Source organism: Panthera tigris, chromosome B2 (genome assembly GCF_018350195.1).
Source record: "Panthera tigris isolate Pti1 chromosome B2, P.tigris_Pti1_mat1.1, whole genome shotgun sequence".
Lineage (NCBI taxonomy): Eukaryota > Metazoa > Chordata > Mammalia > Carnivora > Felidae > Panthera > Panthera tigris.
The window spans coordinates 146,103,473-146,118,667 of NC_056664.1; the positions used below are offsets into that span (position 1 = coordinate 146,103,473).

Genomic DNA, 15,195 nt, shown 5'->3' on the forward strand with positions numbered 1-15,195 from the left:
TGGCGTGCACAGACCTGGTGCACTCAGCCCCCCCTTGGCTTCCTGTGTCGTGACTACTTCCTTCCTCTGGGCCAACCTGTGCCCCCCAGATACTGTGTGGGTCACCTGGCCCAGCCTTGGCTGGCCACATGGGGGATCTGCGGACACTGAACCCAGCACTCGTGACATAAAGCAGCCAAGGGGAACCCCGAGGGCTCAACTCAAGGCTTCGGTCTGAAATCGTATTGCCGCAACAGCTTCCGGCTGATATGCAGAAGTCTGGAAGAAAGCCTATTCCTGGAATCCCAAGGGGGAAAGTCGGGGCACAGGGGTGGTAACATGATACCATGTACTCTTACGGTCTCCCTTCTGTCTGTGTGTACCTCTCATCATATCCTAGACTGTAAAAGCATCAGCCTTTTCTTTTTCTTGCCTTATATAATTTTCTCCCAGTTGTAGAAGGACAAGTCTCGTGTTCCTAACAGAAGGGGTCACCCCGTCTATTCTAGGACAGAATGACTTGATGCAAGCCCCCCAGGGCCTGGTTCTTGCCATGCTCAAGCAGGAGATAAAGGATCATATTTTCTCTCTCTCAATAATATTTGGTTCTTGAATTTGTTATCTTGTGGCTAAATTTTATTTTGCTGCCAGTCATTGAAAAGCTAGAAAGAAAAAAAAATGTACAGATAACTAGCTCTACCCTCCAAATCCAGTCTTCTTCTCTTGCATGAGTAATAGAATTTGTAGCCAGGCACATTGCTGCCGGCCTAGACCACATTTCCAAGATTCCTTCGTGGCTAATTTTGGCCATAAGGTTACGTCCTGGCTAACGGAGTATGCAGAGTGATGTGTAAAACTTCCAGATTGTACTCTTGAAAGAGTGGATGGGACTTGCCTTTCGTTGCCTCTTTTTCCATTCTGCACCCTGAAACACAAATGTGGTGCAGGCCCACTTGAGATGTAGCTAAGCGTAACACCTTTAGAAGGACAGAGAAGCCAGACAGAAGGGTGAGCTGCCCTTACAGCCTGGGCGTTTTCATCAGACGATTATTTGAGAGAGAAATACATTTCCATCTTATTTAGGCGCTGTCTTTTTTGGTTTCTAGAATATCAGCTAAGCCCATATCTTAACAAGCACGTACACGGATAACTTTGAAAACATTACCTCAATTAAATTAAAATGGTGGAATACTGTTTGAAATTTACAAATGATCTCAGCATATGGGTCACGCAGCCCAGCCAAAGAAACGAGTTGTGGGGTCAATGAAGTAAGCGAACAGAGTTGCAAACATCTTTGAGGCTTTAAGGTATTTAAAAATTAAAGTAATAGTACATGTAATAATTAAAGTAATAGTACATGTAAAAAATTAAAGTAATAGTACATAGTACATACTCATTTAACTTGACAACCTGGAAGTCAGGCTTATCAGAAATCCTTTTGTGTCCCATTGTCATTAATAAGCATGAGTTTTAATGACCACACTTACATTGCTAATTCTGGTTGATTAAATGATAAAGAGCCTATCCTGGGGACCATCAAACCAAAAGGGGATGTCAGAAATAGAGGAAGCTTTTGCTGACATGACTAATGGGTAAGGTGGCCTTTGATCATTAAGAGTCATTATTAGAATAGTAGCTGTGCTTTGGAAGTTTATACAAACAAAATAACCTCAAATTACTTCAGTGAAAAGGTCAAAATAAAATCTTGCCATCTTTTATTTATGTTTATGGGTGGTGAATGCAGAAGTCAGGCAGAAAGGAAATCTTTTTTTATCTGTAAAATTATATCTTTTATTGAGCTCATGTACACACACACACACACACACACACACACACACACACGGGAAGAAAATGGTGGCTGCATTCCAAAGAGTTCCAGGCTCCTCTCCTGAGAGTTAACTGGATACAGTGTATTGTCAGAAAGCCCTGGGGGCTGCTTGTTCAAGAAGTTTTGCTGCCACACCAATTAGAAGCTGTTTACAGAATTTTAAGAAGCTCTCCCTTGAAAGGCCGACTTCCCCAAGGTTCTACAGGACAAGATTCTCTCGGGGCTAAGGTCATCCTGTCCCACCACATGCCTGAAGCTGTTGGAGCTGAATGTTTCCAAAGACAGACGATCTTGTCATCTTTGGCTATTTATGTCTAGTCATGTGGTGACATGTGGAATACTAGTTCCCTCGCCCTTCTCCCCTGGCACTGAGTGATCATCGTAGACAGTGAGTTTAACCTGTCCTGTTACGGGGATGCCTATTCGGTCCACGGGAAGGTGAAATGTTTTCTTATTTCAACCACTTGCATCACAGCCATCTATCCTTAATATTAACCACACTTATTCTAAAGGTTTTGACATGGTGACAACAAAGAAAGAGATATTGTGTGACGTGCTCAGTGTCGATGGGAAGAAGCTTTAAAAACACCATCCGAGATTTGTGTCTAATGGCGTCCCTTTGTTCTGGAAAAGACCCGGTATTCTTGCTGTGGATGTCATGGCCGGAAGCACCTACGTCGCTTCCTGTCTTGTACCCTTGCTTCTCTGCCTCATGGCCCTTCAGCCTTACCGGCCATCTTCTGTCCCACAGTCCCAGCTTCCCATGCCTACGCGGGCTGCCCGGCGTTCCCATCCACCTCATCTGCCTTTAGGACATTCCAGGTCCTTCTCAGCCCTCCCAAGGCAGTTTTTATGCTCTACCTCCCACGTGGGCACGGCTGTTATTCATTTTCACAGCACCCTGTGCTTTTTTCTTGTGTTTTAATTGTAATTAATCACTTTAGCAATCACTGGCTCAACTGCTTTGCCTCCGCTAGATGCGAGGTCCAGTAATACAGAGACCGCCATGTACGTATTTCGTTACTCTGTCTCTGTTGCTTAGTAGTGATGTAGTGGGTATTTTTGAATGAGGAGATGGCGGTCTTTTAGAGTCTACCGAGCCTAGGATTCCCATGGGTTTCTTGTGGATCTATGATGTGGTAGGCATCACTGGAAATTCCAAGTTGAATTAGACAGTCCTATGCTCAAGGACCATATCGTCTTGTGGTTTTTAAGTCCGTTTCTTACTTTGAATCCAACTCAATTTCTGGGTGTAGCATTCACCTCTTCATTTTAGTAATCCAGGTATGAGGTGACGGGGGTCTGATGTGCAGAAGGAACATTCGGCATGTAATGGAAGGGAAATTGTAGACCCTTAAGAGAAGATAAGCCTTGTTAACTGATCTGTAATTGGAGTTGAATTTGAATGAAGGGAGGTGAGGGCAGAGGAAAAACAAGGAAGAAAGAAGATAAAGGCTCCAGATCTAGGGGACAAAAAACAGGATGAGGTCAAAGGGGTAGGAGAAACAACAGGAAACGTCAGCAGCATGGAAACAGGAAAGCAGAGCATCTTGGGGGTTGAAAGAGGGGAGCAGCAGAATAAAGAAGCGAAAGCAGCTCTGTCCGCCTGGGGAACCTTCGGGAAAGGGGGTTTGCCACACTCAGTGAAGAAGCAGCTAGATCTCAGAGGCTGGAGCAGGAAAGGAGGGGGTCTTCCGTGGACCCGCAGGCACCCGCTGGCACCCGCTGGGCTGGAGATTTCCTCTCGGAGCAAAGGAGAGGCATGGCCGTGTGCCTTCCAGGGCAGAGACACTGCGACGGCCATCACCAGGTAGCTCTGACCTTTCTGACCTTTCTGTGGGGCGATTTTATGGCATGTGGCAGGAGGAGGTAGGCAAAGGATGCAGCCAAGCCTGGTGGAAACACTTCAAGATCTTTGGAGACCTACCCATATTTCAAAGCAGAGGCAACAGAGCCAGGAGCCACAGAGAAGGGAGAAATGGTGCCTGAAGGGAGAGGGAAGAAGGACCCAGCACACCAGGGCCTTCTACTCTGGAGACACTTTCTTTGTCTTTGGCGTTGGAAGGGGGGAAAGCAGGGCCCTGTGTAAAAACACTGACTTAACATACCTGTGCTTTAACAAATACCCCTCTAATTCTTTGCTAATCTGCCTCTCTGCACTGGAACGGGATCTCCACGAAGGTGCCGGCCATGCCTATTTAATTCAGCAATCCTCATCCATAGAAACACAGTCAGGTGGAGAATGACGTCAGCCAAACAGGTGGGTGACGTCGCCTTCTGTGTTCTTGACTGGGGCCATGAAAAATACTTGGGTTTGCAGAATAATGGACATAGCTATTCTTTTCCCAGGGATGTGGGCGGAGCAGAGCTCTTACTAATTATTGACAGAGAAGTCCCTGGGCCTCAGGGCCATCCTGAATGCTTCAGTCTGGGAAGGTACGTAGAGAAAGAAAAGAGGAGAAGGGAAAACAAAAAAGAGGAGGGGGGAGGAGGAAAAAAAAAAGAAGAAAAGAAGAGAAGAGAAAACCAAAAAGAACAGACTAATTCATGTGGCCCTGGAAAGTAGAAGGAAGGACCCAGTCAGGATGTTCAGTCTCCTTAACATTTTGCGAACTAATGTTTTCAGAGAATCCCATGAGATTCTGTGGGAGAGAGCAGCTGTGAGAATGTAGAACCCCTACAGACTGCCGATGTCCTAACATCTTGGCGATAGAGAGAGATTGCATCCATGCGGAGGGCGAGTGGGGGAAATGATGGATTGAAAGATGGGTTCCGGCCTTATGGACACATCGCATTTCTGATTCACTAAGGCCCGAAATGGCCCTCAATCTTTAATAACTCCTTTCACGACAAATATCTCTAGCTACCTTTCAAAACTGTAAGATCGCAAGGGGTGATACGGAAATGGGCGAAACTGGTTTGTTTTGGTTTGGCTTGGTTTGGTTTTTTGCAAGTTGGAATCTAAACGATGAAAATTGGCATTTCATCTTTGCTAAAGTAAATGAAGTGCGGATCTCCCAAATAAATACTTACAAACAAAATGCAAACCTCTTTGAGTCTGAAAGCTTGCCTGTGAATAACATTGGGGCTGTGCCAGGGGTAGACTTTGAAGCATGCTGTAAAGCTTTTAAAGAAAAGAGTGTCTTTGAAAGCCAAGGAACTTGTAGCACTAAATATTTTAGTGGTGATTTATGAACAATGTTAAGAAATATGCCTTTCCTTTAATAAAAAAAAAAAGTCCTGACACTTAGTAAAACGTCGAGGATTTATGTGTTAAAATGTTTTTGCACGGCAGCTTCTGAGTAATAGATTCATAAATATTTCCCTTTTTTAATTTAAAGTTCACATGAATTAGAAAAAGGTGCCAAATTAAAGATATCCAGTCAAAGAGAGAAGATGAACTTGGGGTTTGGTCCCACCGTCTCTGAGCATCTGCCTCAACAAAGCCGGGCAGAGATGACCTTCTAAAAGTTCCTCCCTCTCTCAGACCCTCAAACAGATCATACCGACATCCTTAAAAAGTTACCGAGTTAAGCTGGTTTGAAACCACGCTTCTCTAACCTTTTTCCGTCTGGGCCATCACCGGGATCACTTTCCCGTCGCAGCCAACGTGCCCACCCCGCCGCACGCCCGCGAGAGCTTAATTCTAAACGGATGCGTCCTGTGTGTGTTACGCCTGAAACCAGTTAAATGATCACAACCTGCTTGAGGAAGTGACTCAAAGTGAGATCAGAAGGAACATGAGGGCTGTGGTCGCTTGCGCAGAACGCTGGCTCCCAGTTGCCCAGACGTTTTTGTGCTTCGTGATTTAATTCAGCCCAGATGCTATGAGTTCTCCCTTTCTTTTCTTCCTCTGTGGCAGTGGGTGTTGTTGCCGGGGACCGACGGGGGCCAGGGAGAGTGAATGAAACAGAAGAAAAGTTGGCCACACAAACACAATGGCAGGACAGTGGCCCCGGTCCATCGGGCGGGGGGAGGGGGATGTGGCTCCATCCACACAAAGGAGCTCCTGTTCCCATAGAAACCGGTGTTTGGCTGAATGAGGAGCTTGACTGCACGGAGCCCCTTCCTCTTTCTTTTTAAATCTCTGTTGGAGATGCATTGTCTTCTGGGTATTTTGGTTTTAATGAAAACAGAGACCCTGGAGAAGAAAATGCTCCCCACTCCGGGCGGGTTGCTTTACAGCTGATGACACATATTCCGGGCGGGTTGGGAATCTGGCTGGATCGCCCCGGATCTGAGATCTGGTACCTTTTCTTCAAGCCATGTACTGACAGGCCACCGAGAGCTGTGCCAGGCTGAGATTGGCAGCCTAATTTGAATACCAATGCTGCTCTGGGCTGGCGTCCAGTGGCCTGGCGGGAGGTGGGCAGGGCCGTCCCGGACCGGGATTCTGTAGTGGCTTCCGAGGGGAGGGAGGGCGGGAGACTCCCACACTTAAGGGCTTCCTTCCTTCTCTGACTCCCATGCCCCTTCTCTGTTGGGTTATTGGCAAGTCTGTTTTCTATTCTTGAAGGATTAATGCCTCAGTGCAAGGGGAAAATGGCAATTAAAAACACACACACACACACACACACACACACACACACAAACCCTCAAAGCCTGGGATTTCTATCGCGTTAAGCATTTTCCAGTGCGATTTCATTAGAACCCCGCCAAAGAGAGAGGTTTAGGGCTTTGTTGTCGTGTTGTTAAAGAGTTTAAAACTATTAACAGGATGTTTTTACCTTTCCTCGGGAAAAAAAAAAAAAAAGACAGGCAACCTTTTGTGCTAATGGGGCTTAGCTAACATCCATAAACAGGGGGCTTTCTAAAGGGAGAGTAAATGACTGTAATCGTCTCCAACAAAATAATCTGCTTATAAAAATAAGAGTTTAGCTTCCTGGGAGAATTGCTGATACACTCTGGTCATATCTGAAATATTTAAGAATCAGAGATTATGGGCACTTGCCCAAATTCCCCAATAAAATGTTTCAACTAGAAAAGATGGTGCGTTTCCATATTTGCGTTGTGAAATATCTGAAGTCATTTCGCTGCCTCTGAGATTCTAATTAGACGCCCTAGCAGATCGAAGGGCAGATTTGCCTGGGGTAAAAAAAAAAGGGGGGAGTCTTCCTTCATGGAGTTTGTCGCTCGCCAGCCCTTGGGCTCTGGTGGTTTTAGAAAGGGTGGGGTCCAGCACTGTGGCCTCACACACTCATCTTGTGGCTCCTCAGACGCACCTGCTGTTTGCATTTGTGATGTGGGTGGCAGGGCGACAACGCCATCCGACACGCAGGGATACCGACCAGTCTCCAGGGCAGACATAACTTGTCACCGTCAGTGAATATTTATTAGGTGTCGGTGGGAATTGGGCGCCCAGCCAGGAGCCATCAGGGAGCGAGCGAGAAACACAGATGAAACAGATCCAGTCTTGAGGGACAAGACATGTTATGCTACTCGGCAGGAGCACGTCCAACGCGTTTCTTGCTAAGTGCGGAAAACGTGGCCGCAATTTCCTTCCCAGTAGCCCGACAGGTTGGCAAAAGTCCTACGACGCTGTTACAGAGCGAGAACTCTTTTCTTTATATCGCCTCTTTGAGGTTCAGGTATCGAAAGAGGTTTTGGTCCGTGCACACTCAATGCCGTGTATTATTCCCGCAAAACAAAAGAAAACAAAACAAAAAAACAAACCAAAAATGAACAACTCAGGGAAGGTTTCTCTCCCAGAGCGAAACAAAACGAAACAAGACAAAATCATCAGAACTCATTCACTCGCGCAGGTGAGGTTTTACTTCTGCACCGGTCTCAAAAAAAAAAAAAAGGGACTTGGGCACATGTTGAAAACATTTCCGGAGCGAAGAGGAGAGTTCAGAGAAGACACTAGTCATTTGAGGAAATGGATTCAACGTGGCCTGTGATGGCACATTTGTGTTAGCTTCTCCCAGACAGGCCTGTGGGCGTTCTCGCTGCCCAGCCTAGGCGATCACTGGTTTAAGAGCCGGAGAAGTTCAACCTCCAAATTGACGTGTTTGGTCTAATTAATAGACACCCTTGGGGCGCCGGCTCAACTCCCACCTACACTGAAGCAGCATCGTCCTTCCAGAGGGCTCATTGGAACGCGGATGAGGCCCTCCGGGGCCTGCAAGGAGCCGCCAGCCTGCGACGCACAGGGTGACCTCAAAGCGGCTGAGCAAGTTAGGTGCGTTTTCCAGCCCCACTTATGCCTCGGACCAGAAGGCTGGGTCCATAGCGAGGAAGCAGTGAAGCGAGGCGGGGCCGTGCCGGGGAGCACCCAGGACGAAGAAGGGCTCACGGAGGGTCAGGGTCACTGTCCACCTCCAGCCTGGGAACGGGAGTCGGTGACTGATGGTCTCTCTGCTGCGGCTCACCTGCCATCCGCCTCCACCAGCAAAGCCCCGCTTCCCGTGCAAGCTTCTGTGGGTGGAGCCCGTATTTATTTCCAGTTCCTTCCACCCACGTGATGGCAATGCCTGACCCGCAGGGTTCCACGCTGTTTGCTACAGAAAAGGAAGTTTCCGCTTTCGGGTTTCCGGTAGAACTGCAAGATGAGGCTCTTCATTTACTTGCTTTTTCTTATCTTGTCTTCTAAGCCTTGACGGGGGAGAGCCGTCCTCTGTGTGGGAGGCTGGGTCACATCGACTGTGGCGAGGGCCACCGAGGAGGCAGGCCAGGCTACGAGGGGAAGGGGCTCGGCCCCCAAGGCCCGTGGCCCAAGCAGCCCCGCTGCTTAGTTTCTCAGCTCTTCGAGGCCTCGGGATGGCACAGACCTTCGGATCGATTTTACTCTCGTTCCACAGCATTACTTCCAGCTGCCGCTCGGCCAAGCCGGCTTTCCCAGGGGCTTTGTTAATGAATATAATTTTACGGCCACGCAAGATGCTGTGAGAACCGAAAGTTCTAGAGGGAACACAGCACTTTCTTTTTCTGCAAGTCAAGTTTGTAAAGTCTCGACTGTTTTCTCCAGCAGACAAGGGCACACGGGCCCCGCTTTAGTGACGCCGGCTTCTTTCCCTGGGAGCCGACCCACCTAGCAAGACAGTTGCTAAGTTCAAGAGCTCAACATCCCCATTGAGGATTCTTTTCAGCCACAACATTACACACACTTTCTTTGTGCCCTATCCAATTCAAGAGCGTATGTGGTGCTTTCAGACCGCGTCAAGCCACAGTAATGAGAACCGAGGAAATACGACTCGGGCCTTGAGGACGAGGCTTGCATGAATGACAGAAGTGTTGGGAATGTGGGTCTGTCCTCCCAGGTCAGTTTCCTAACTTTTGCTCTTGTTCCCTTCCTTTAATTTTAAACATCCCTTCCTCTGATCCAGGGATGGCTTCCCATGAACACTAATATGATATAACTGGAGTATAACTCCAGGGTCTTTTTTTCTTTCTTTCTTTCTTTTTTTTTCCTCTCCTTCTTCTCCTGGGAATTCTGTTGCCTCGGCCAACCAGACCTCGGTGAGTGCGAATAACGGGTTGGTTCGTTGTGTCCGTGAATACATATTCATTTGTGTGCAGCCGGCTACTCAGAATCTGTCAGTGGAAGTTTCCACTGGCAACGGGCCATGTAGGATGAGCAGAACTCACACACCAAAAATGTTCACAATTCCAGTTCCCACGTCTCTAGCAGCAAGCAGGTCTCGGAAATCGCGCCCTCCTCCACCGGTGGGGGACACCATCGATGGCTTTGCCACCCACCCCTGCCTTTCTGCCGTGGCCATCCCTCCTCCCTTGAGACCCTCCCTGTTCACGACCAGATTCAGCTGGTGGGTTGTACGTGTCCTTTCCAGGGACTGAGAAGCACCAGTGGGCACAGCCTCAGGCTTTGATTATTGATTGATTCATGTGCTGATTCGTTAGCATATGAAACAACGACGAATCCCCCGAAAAGCAAAGTAAGATAGGTTTAGGCGTGCAAAATGCTCACGGTCCACTGGGGCTCAGAAAATGATAACTGATGTTAGTATCATAATTTCAGTAATGGATATATATGTTCAAAGCACTACGGGAATACAGAAAAGTTTGTTGTTGAGAAAAACCTTAAAAATGGTACAGTGAGTTTTACTGTAAAAGTAAAAAACTTTAAAAGTAAAAAGTAAAAAAAAAAAGTAAAAAAAATTACTGTAAAAGTGACAGGGTTGGGCAGTTTAGTGGCAGGAGAAGACAGGGCCATGTTATGAGTTTTGTGGGCTCAGGGACTATTGTCTGGGCATTTCTTCTTCTAGAAACACAATATATTAACAGTTACGTTTTATGACTCTGTCGATATAAAGGGTGAAGATGTTAAAATTTTTATTGACACATTTTAGTTCATCTAAAAATTCATGTTTTCTTTTGAAATTTCATGTTTTCATGAAATGAAAACATTTCATGGGCTCCTCAAAGTACGGAGTTCTTGTCACCACACCCACGACCTCCTGGGAGAAGAGAGAGGGAGGGAGGGAGAGGAGAAAGAGGAACACAGCTGCGGGGGGCCGGGGACGATATGGAAGAGATTCTAGAAAAAGGACAGTAACCATGGGGGGAGTAGAGAGCCCGTGGGGGGAAATGACGAGCTAAGTTCGCATACACACACATACACACACACACACACACACACACACACACACACACACAGAATAAAAACATGAAAATGGCAGAAACAACAAGAAAACAAGAAAGTGAGCTATGACAGAATGGTCATGGAGAATAGTGAACCAAATGACAGTTCCAGAAGCTCTTTCTTTTTCTTTTAAACATTTTTAAGTTTATTTATTTATTTTGGGGGGGGAGGGGCAGGCAGAGAGGGAGAGAATCCCAAGCAGGCTCTGCACCATAGGCACAGAGCCCGATGTAGGGCTTGAACTCACAAACTAGGAGTTCATGACCTGAGCCGAAACCAAGAGTTGGACACTTGAACTGCCTGAGCCACCCAGACGTCCCCAGAAGCTCTTTCTTTGAGTGCCGCCCTTGGTGGGGATGAGGAGTGTCTTTTCTGCTGTCCTTGGTCACAGCAGCTCCATGTGGCTCTCAATGGCAGACGAACAGATGTGGGGCGAGGTCACTGCAGGACAGGTGGGTCCCAAGTGGTCGGAGATCCGACGGGAACTTGTCACATGGGGACGGGTATCCGGTAGCCAAGCCTGACTTAAGAGACTCATTTTATGTATAAATGATAAGACTTTCATTTTCTTTCTGGAAATGAAGTTTTAGTTCAAGAATTAGAAATGACAGTACCATAATTAAAAAGTATGCCACTCAAGATGGATCGTCAACACCTTTACATTTATCAGCATCTCATTAGTTTTTCGCATTTTGGACTTTGTTACATCAACTTGGTTGTTTTCCCTATTGCCTCTCTATAAAGAAGCTTTTCCTGGTTACAGTGGGTTTTCAAGCACTTCATTTTTTTATGTGTTTATTTATTTTTGAGAGACAGAGAGACAGAGCGTGAGTGTGGGAGGGGCAGAGAGAGAGGGAGACGCAGAATCCGAAGCAGGCTCCAGGCTCCCAGCTGTCTGCACAGAGCCGGACGTGGGGCTCGAACTCATGAACCACGAGATCATGACCTGAGCTGAAGTCAGACGCTTAACTGACTGAGGCCCCAGGAGCTCCTCAAGTATTTATTTAATGTAATACTCACAATAGTCCTGGAGGAAGACGTAACCATTCTCATTTTGTACTCAGAAGCCAGTCTCAGGGCTCGTGACTTGGCCAAGGTCACATAGTTACAACATTTCTGAGACGACTTCATGCCAAGGGTGTGCGTGTGTGTGCGTGTGTGTTGATGCAGGTGTGTTTACTCGGCACTGGCTTTCTATGAACATTAAACTCAAAAGAGCAATGATTTCACGTTGATTAAGGTACCCCCATACACTTTTCCCCAGTTTGCTCTGGTACGGTTCTTCATGCACTCCACAATCTGCCTACCGTTTTCATCCTTCTTTTTAACGAAAGCACCATAGCCATCATTGGTTTGACCCAGTCGACACTGTAAATACAGAACCACGAGCAAGCTACTATTCCTTTGATACTTAGGCATCAAATTTGGCATACCGAATGTTTATGTTTATCAAGTTTTCCTAACACAGCTTGGAATCTTCATGTATCTCTTGATGATGTGCAAATTGTTTCCCTCAGCCTGCAGAAAATCCAAATGTAATTTAGGAAACATTTCTTAGAAACATCCAAATGTACTGAAGGTTGTCACATTCAATGCATAACTTGGCAAGTTTTATTTTTTCCCCTGTAAACTATAATTTTCAAGGCATCTAGTGCTCAGGAAAGATCCTTATGCATTGGAGCTAACAAGAGTTTTACGAGAGATGTTCGATATCGATACACTTAATGATACATCGGTTGGCTTCACCCTACATTATGCCGAAAGATGGTACCCTGGCCATTTGTCATGTGTTCCCTTCAAATCAGTGAGAGGTATATAGTTATTGTTGACTCATTACCCTACAGGAATGAGGCAGATTCTAGCCGTCCCCTACTGTTGGTACCTGGTAACAGGAAGAGTGCTCGTTCAACCTGATCTTTCTTCCTTTAGTCTAGCTCCAGTGAGCTACAAAACGGTTCAATGGACGAAGAATAACTTGGAGGTTCAGTAAATCTTGGCTTCTAGAGTGGCTCTGTTGTTAATTCAGCAAGGAAAGGCTTGTAAATTAGTCTGGCTTTTGTGTGCTAATATTTTCTCATGTAAAAAATGAGCCCAATAAGAATGTCTATGCGATGAATCTCGCAAATAAAAGTTTTTCTAGTGCACGTTTTGTTGATGTATCACCTTGCTTACAGAAAGGAAGTTGAGAGTTCAGGAACCTTTGGAAAAAATATATAAAGTCCCTGGGTCTATCTGGGTCTATAAATCTATATGTCTTTGTGTCTACCTATCATTTCGTAGAATGGCTGCTAACTCACTGGGTGAGTCTACGCATTGGGTCTGTTTTTTTGAGTCTGCAAAATGGAAAATCACTAACCCTAAGTAACCAAACTTGTAATCATATAAAACTCTACTCAACTAACAACCACTAACTATGTGTTGTGGGTGGGCTTCCGGAATACAAAGAGAAAAAACTTGCCCTTATCCTCCAGGGATCTCAGTCTAACGAGATAGACACATAACAACAATAATACAAATATAATATATTCTAAACTTTAATACCGTGTGATGCCTTCTCAACTCTGATAATCTTTCTATACAAGTGAGATGCTCTGGAAGCAAGGAAGAGTGAGAATTAATTCTACCCGAGGCACCAAACTGAGGAGGTGCCATTTGGAAGTAGCCAATGGAGGATGATTAGTTAGCTGAGTAGAGACGGGAGATGATACGGAGGAAGCCGGGGACGAGGGTGGGGGGCATGGCACCAACCACGGAATGATAGATTGTTGCCAACTGGTCAGATACCTTAATATTTATGTCTCCAGAGCAAACACTGGAACCATCTTCTGTGTTGACATAAGAAAGTAGCATGATCCGAGCGGCTATGTCAGAAAGATATCTGTGCTGGCAGAATGGAAGGGGGTGGGAGGGCCACAGTGTTAAGTCTGGGTGGCTAGTTTGGATGCTACTGTACTTTGACACCCCATCGCCATGGCAACACCAGAAAATGTTGTACTTAGTACCAAACTGACTTTAGGAACCAGATCTTGGCAGTGTAGCCACATACTCCACCAAATCGGCCACATGCCCTCCCCGGTGCACCGTATATTCCCTTCCCCTGGCTTATAGAACAAAAGCCTTGGTCCTCTACCATATCTGTAATTTCCCAAGGTGCTGGGTTGACAGTCACATCCGGATGTTCCTCTGAGGTCTTACGTGTTTACATTAACCCTGCAATTCATGCCATGCTTCTGCTTTCGCTGATTCGCCCGGTGTCCCCGGGGACACATACGCACCCACTCTGATCAAAGTTCCAGCCTGGGTGAAGTGAACCCATCCGAAATTTTACCCTGGTTTCGCAGTGGTCACTCTGATCCTCACCTGCCCCTCAACTTCCAACGCACCCTCTCGGCACACACGAAGCAGATGTTATTAGCAGTTACCTGTTTCCGGTTTCTGTGAGTTTTTGAGATACCGTGCTTGGCTTGCAGTGTTAAACAACCAAAAAGCACCATCCACTGTTGGTTGATAGCGTGCATTTTTTTTTTCCTTTCAGAACTGCGTGTAACAAGCTGTATTTACATAAAACCGTCCCGTTCGCCTTTCAGAAATGTTTCACAAAGAAGAAGCTACAACTGTGGAGTTCGTCTTCTGTTTCGACACTGGTGGTCAGTGATCCTCCCTTTGTTGGGATTTGTCCATTTGCTGATGGGTCTTTAAAGGTGTGCAATTTACATTACGCGCTTCAAAAAGGGGAAGCGAGAAAAGGAGTGCGGGTTAAGCCCCTTGAGTTGGATTTAGTTTTTACTGTGTAAATACTGAGGGGAGCCGTGTCCGTCCTTGTGGATGATGCCACTGGTGGTCGCTCCAAAGTTGGACCACACAATGCGTGCTTGTCTCTTGGCATTTCTTTTTCACTTATTTTCTCCTTACTATTTTTGCAGGCCGTTGGAAACTCCTTTGGCTAAGCTGCTACAGCGGGACTCCCTTGAACCACCTTTCACTTGTATTTTTACTGTTGTTTCAAAGTTTAGTTAAAATAAATAACGAACAAAGAGATGATGTTTCCCAAATACACTCATCTAATTATCTCGTTGTAATGTTCCTCTTTAAACGGGTTGTCTAGTTTTTTTAGGCCCTGACCTGCTTCTGTGTTTCCTTAGAAAATGTTCTTGATATTTAATTACCTTCACTAATTCCTTGGTGCTTAGATTTTTACATGCTTTATTTTTGTATTCTGATAGAGTTCATCTTGCCCTTTTTTTATGAGTGATTTTCCATTTTCTTGGAGTTACGCAGTATAGCACTTTGATTATGCAAAATCCTTTGCGCTCTATCACATTTATATTTTATTCCGGACGACATTGTCAAGAGTCACAAAATCGGTCTAGATCCGTCCCTTATAGTAAAACTGGAAAAAGAACATATCACTTTGGCACGTTCAGGATATCTGCAACTCTAAGTATTTTTTCCCAGCACAAAAAGTATTTAAGAGCGCTAGAGAGCTTCAGAGGCACAAAGACGAAAACACCTGATTCTTTCCATTCACACCACTGTTTGAAGTCATGAAATAAACCCAGAAATACCATAAAGAGCAAAATAATGGGTTGGGAATTTGAAACGTTTTCAACTTTACTCATCTAAGACGCTCGGCATTTGCAGGTGGCTTATTATGAATTTCTGTGTCATTGGTGGGTCTTGATTAAAACTAAAAAACAAAGGGGCACCTGGGTGGCTCCGTCGGTTGAGCGTCCAACTTCGGCTCAGGTCATGATCTCACATTCTGTGAGTTCAAGCCCCGCGTCGG

At 45.9% G+C, this 15,195-nt stretch overlaps 1 long non-coding RNA gene across 1 annotated transcript; it reads left to right on the top strand.

The window, feature by feature from the left end:
- The first annotated feature begins 3,268 nt into the window (after positions 1 to 3,268).
- On the top strand, positions 3,269 to 14,385 carry LOC107181080. The gene is made up of 5 exons (XR_001511872.2): positions 3,269 to 3,617; positions 3,989 to 4,067; positions 4,157 to 4,243; positions 13,945 to 14,056; positions 14,333 to 14,385. It is a non-coding gene; the product is annotated as an uncharacterized LOC107181080 (long non-coding RNA).
- The last annotated feature ends 810 nt before the right edge of the window (positions 14,386 to 15,195 follow it).